The 5369-nt window shown below is 41.1% G+C and overlaps 1 long non-coding RNA gene across 1 annotated transcript; it reads right to left on the bottom strand.

Annotated features, from left to right (window-relative positions):
* Positions 1 to 346: 346 nt before the first annotated feature.
* On the bottom strand, positions 347 to 498 carry LOC115432555 (uncharacterized). Its single transcript, XR_003937227.1, has 2 exons — positions 462 to 498; positions 347 to 427 (listed from the first exon to the last, which is right to left on the bottom strand). It is a non-coding gene; the product is annotated as an uncharacterized LOC115432555 (long non-coding RNA).
* Positions 499 to 5369: the final 4871 nt, after the last annotated feature.

Raw genomic sequence — 5369 nt, 5'->3', positions numbered from 1 at the left:
TCTGAATTTTTATGTCGGCCATCAAAGACTGAATCTCCTCGGCCAACCATGGTGTAGTTTTGGGCTGTTGTCATGTGGATTAATGTACCACTATATTTACCGTCCACTTCCGCATCTGTTTATTGTTAAACAGCGGGTCACAGAGGAAATTTTCCGACCAATCAGTGGTCTGCAGTGTTCACACGTCACGTTTTAGTATGTTCCCCAGTCTTGGAACCTCAGCAAAAGTGATACCAAAAAACTGGTACCGGGTACCAGATTCCAGGTCCTTTTTCGTAATGGAAACGCAAAAAGGCCGAGTTAAGTCGAGTCGAGCCAGTACTATGTAGTGGAAACGTGGCGTAAGTTTTTACCCTCGGCCGCACTGGCAGCAGGGTATTATCATCAGTTGGTTGTCCGTCCGTCTGTTGAAAAACTTTGCCATGCACTGATAAGTTAGGCCATTGGGGGCAGTAGTGCACCAGATAAGTCAGGCTGAGGGTTTACAAGTGTGCGCACATTATGCTTGTTAATGTTAATTTGTTCAAATATTGGTAAGTTCAGGTTCGTTGATATCTTGCTCAAGGACAGAAAATTTGCTGCTCAGTCGAAATGTGTCGGAAAAAAACTCGAAGCTGCTTTTTAAGGAAATGCTTAAATTAGAAACTTTGACTATAAATGCATCAAGGTCATATGGGAAGTCAAACAAAATACCATAAGTAAATATGTCATGTCATCCAGTTGTGCACAGGTTCCACCTTTTACATCATAGACACTATATAAACATGCTCATTGGGCAGCACTCAAAAAGTGAAGCCAAATCTTTTCAATCTCCCCCCGGTCACTGCCTGCACTATAGGACATAAATCCAACCCCCTCCATGTTATTTAATACGTCGAAGTAAGGTTTCCTGTCCAAGTCAGACCAGTTTGTGTTCTTTCCTATAAGTCGGTTTCTAGTAAGGTGTGTTCTAAAAATGTCTGATTGATAGCTGTAATGACCAATCTCCGTCCCAAATCCGTTAGAACCACATGCTGTCAGGCAGGTGGTGGGTGAGCAGAGGTGACGTCCCTGCATTTCTGCTTCATAGACTTTGGCTTCACATTCTGTCACATGGGCAACATGGGCACCATGGCAACTCGCATGACTGTAGGGTTTTGGCTTCATTTATACACGGTGAGAAAGCACCTCTTTATATGCGGTCTATGATTCAGATCAGGAGTATCATCAAAGTCTGGCCTTAGGGACAGTCACTCGGCACAACTTAAATCCTGCAACTTTGGTCATTTTAACTTTTCTAGCTTTAAAAGCAATGCTCTGGATGTTAAATATAATTTTAGATGCAAAATAGGTCTGAAATTGCCTTGATAGTGGCCTTAAAAGTCTGTTAAAAGAATTCCGAAAAGGAAGAATATTAAGTATTGCAGACCAAAACTCTACTAGTGTAGTTTTGCACATAACTCATCATAAATCATCCGTTGCATGAATCAGCTTGGTTAGTTCAGTGTTTCCCAACCTTTTTAAGCCAAGGCACATACTTTACATTTGAAAAAATCACAAGGCACATCACCAAACAAAAAAATCACCAAAAATGTATTTATTGAATGAAATATAAAGCAAATCTAGTCTCAACTTACTGACTCAGTGTAAAACTTGGGCCTGTTTAGTTGAACACAAAGCTGATATTCTTGCAGGAATTGAAGAAAAACACACACTACAGCTCTGAGTCTCTCTCTTTTCAAGTACGACTGATATAAAGATGAAAAAAGCCCCATAGATAGGTTGTGGAGAAAGGGAACAGAAGTGAAATAGTTTTGTTTTCCAGAATAGTGAACTCCTTGGCAACAGTCACCGGACACTCTCGGGGGGCGGGGGCACATTTGGGGTGTGGGGGTGACATTGTTGCAGCCCGTTTGGAACAATAAAGCTGAGAGGGGTGCATCAGCGACCCCTCAGACGAACCCCCTCTGCTTACAGATTGAAGTCCTTCGTATAATAGTATGGGAGGCATATCTTCCCCGCTCCAACCCGATACATGGGGTTCACGTGTAACCAGCTAACCCATTCACCACTAATGAGGGGGTCTTTATCAACAGAATGCACCACATCGGGGCCGGTTCACTTTCACTTTTATTTTGCAAAGGGAAAGAGGAAACTGTTGTTGTAGAGTGGACCACTGGTGCGTGCAGTTGTATGTATCTATATCTACTGTATATTACGCTGCTCGCTTACAGTACCAATCAGGTGAAATTGGATAATCTTCCACGGCGCACCTGATGATTTCTCATTGCATACTTATGTGCCGCGACACAGCGGTTTGGAAACACTGGGTTAGTTGGCTAGTGTTGGTGTTAACACGACTGTGCACGTATAGAACCACATATGTGCCAGTTGGTCCTGCATGTAATGCTTTTGAACTTGTGCCTTTAAATGTGACATTTGTGTTACGACAAGAACAAGATGTGATTTTTATGGCCCTACACCTTGCTTAAGTAAATTAGTTTGAACTATGAGTGAGTAAGGTGTTTGACAGCTCACCCTCTGCATATGTCTCCCATTAAGGCCCACAGTCAAACTGCCTACTCGACAGGCTCGCCCATGAACTCCAAAGTCACCTCAATATTCACTAAAAAAACTCCATTTAAACCAGGAAAGAGAGGAAGGGAACAAAACGAAGACAGAGTGTAGAGCAGAGAGATAGAGGCAGCAAAAGAGTCGCAGCGTGTCAAACCCAAATACTATTATACTTGTTATAATTCATTATTATTTCAATGACAGGGGTCCTGGTCTGAAGGTGACTTCATTACATTACAGGTTATTGCCTCATATATCAAACTTGGGTGGCCCCAATTTTGAGACAGCAGAAGTGTCTGGCTGACTGTGAAATTGACTGCTCTCCATCACACAGTAATTAGATTAGCCTGCTGCTTATGTATAAAACAAGAGCAGACAGAGCGCTCTCTCCTGAGGCTGCCGGCAGGGACGAGGACGAGGCCGATATGGTGATGAGGGCGCACAGGTGTACTGTACAGTACTGTACCACAAGACAGACTGCTTGTGCATGGCTCTGTGCTGCACCATATTAAGAGGATAATCTCTGACTTTGAACGGGTCCTTTGGGTACACTGGGGCTGTCTAACTTAATACTTTGTGCAAAAGTAGTTGCATCAGAAAATCTTGACTAGTGTGTCAAAGGGAAAGTTCTGTGGAAAATTAAAAGAAGTTTAAGTTCCCATGAAAGAGCTAGGATAATGCTATTGGCTTTGAATATTTATGCCAATTATTCTATAGACAAAGATGGTAAACTGTGCATTCCACCAATGGTATCTAGCTGATGTTAGTGTGGTCGATAACACTGTAAATCAGTGTTTCTCAAACTGTGGGGTGCGAAGGCTTGCTGGGGGGGTCATGGGATCACTCCTGGGTGTTTTTTTTTTTTTTTTTTTTCAGGTTACAACATGTAGCAGGTGGAACTAATGTTTTAGCGTTGGAGCACCCTGGACTCATTTTAGGGACGTACAACAAATAAATCTACTGCCATGGTGATCTGTCACTAGACTGGACCAAGAGTTTAGGTTTGGAGAATGGACAAGGATTTGACTGGAAAAGAAAAATGTGCAATGTTTGTGTTTTTGCACAGTTTGTACAGTTGGCACTTTAATGTTCTGAGATGTGCAATGGAAACGGGCTTATTGAAACCACTGATATTGTTAAAATGTTCGTTTTTGTTACCAAAATTTGTTTGTTGTTCTAGAAAAAGGAACTTTACTGTCATAGTTCTAAGATAATTGCACATTTCCTATTTTTATTTGGAAAAATATTGTCTCAGGGAGCAATCTTGTTGAGTTTATTTGTATTGTTCACACAAAAATCTAAGTTACTTTTAATTTGCACAATAAATAATTGAAGGAAAAGCAAAAAGTATTATTACAGTATTGGTGTTTCTTTCAATAAAAGTTAGAATTGCACCACTGTTACAATGTTGCTGGGGTTGAGGAGGGCCTGGAAATTTTTCATCCTCCAAAGAGGGGCCTGACAGAAAAAGATTGAGAACCACTGGTGTAAATGGATGAAGTACATTAATACAGTATTTAAAAAAAAGAAAATAATTAATATTATACCATGACAGGTTCATATTTTAAGTGAAAATTTGGAGAAGATATAACTGAGTTTGTGAGTCACCAAATCATTTGGGTTTCATGAGGGGTTTGAAAATTAGCCTGGCCAGCCATCCTGTTTTTTCAGTGTATTCAGTACTGAGCAAACGGTCTGGAATGGCTCCATTTGCTGGGAATTATGCCCAACCTATTTTATACCGGGCCAATAACGAATCTTGGGGGGTGTCACACGCACCAACTTCTTTTTGTTGCAAATCAAAGTCCGTTCCAAGTCCCCAAATCTCTTAAAAACTGTTGTTGGTTGTTTGAGTCAAAAATAAGGATTGAGTTAAATATCACACCCTTACGTCCTTCTTTCTCAATAAAAAATCCATCTGGAATCATGGGGCTTGAATCTAAATATGAAGGCGGGACTAACAGATGCAGTGTAAACCAATCACAGATAAGACGTATGTGACGCTTTTGTCAGAGAAACTTAAGAATACAGGGTGTAATCTGTATTTCAACCCTTATTTTTGAATCAAACAACCGACAACAGTTGTAAAGAGATTAATGGACTTGGAACGGACTTTGATTTGCGACACAAAAAAAGTCTGTGCGTGTGACGTATTGCAAAAAACCCACCCCCAAGACTTGTGATTGGCCCAGTATGAAATAGATCAGGCTCAATTCACAGTGAATGGAGCAGTTCCAGACCATTTGCTCAGTATTGAATACGCTGAGAAAACCGGATGGCTGGTCAGTCCATTTGAAAATGACCAACAAGAGGTGGAGAACTCATGACTTTGATGTAGATGTTACGGTGGGTCTTCAATTATCTATTGACAGCATCATTAAAAGCTGCGTTTGTGTCCCTTTCAGCTTGCAGAAAGTTGGCTGCAGAATAAAAGTGTTGGTGGAAACTTTTAAAGACAGCTTTATTAATTTCTTTGATGTGCTTTGGTTTACTGAGAATGTTGTTAAGAGATAGTGATTCCCTGCAGCACCTTCTCCAGAAGGCTATCATGGTATCACGGTGCGACTTTTACATGAACACCTCTGGGGCCTGTCCAATCTCATGTCCAGACCACTTATCTTTCCACCAAGGAATCGTCTGACTTCTCCCCATCCCTGTGATCAGTCAAATCATCAGTAATAGTAGTATGTACTAGAGCCTGACGGATTAATCAGGCCAATTATAGCTTATCACTAATTAATCAACATCGGCCAATATGTAGCCAACGTAGTAACTTTTTTGCTGCGCGGAGATTCTGTTGCTTGCTGCTCTTTTTG

The sequence above is a fragment of the Sphaeramia orbicularis genome, chromosome 14 (genome assembly GCF_902148855.1).
Source record: "Sphaeramia orbicularis chromosome 14, fSphaOr1.1, whole genome shotgun sequence".
Classification (NCBI taxonomy): Eukaryota; Metazoa; Chordata; class Actinopteri; order Kurtiformes; family Apogonidae; genus Sphaeramia; species Sphaeramia orbicularis.
The sequence above is the reverse complement of the archived record's forward strand: the minus strand, read 5'-3'. Positions and strand labels throughout refer to the sequence as shown.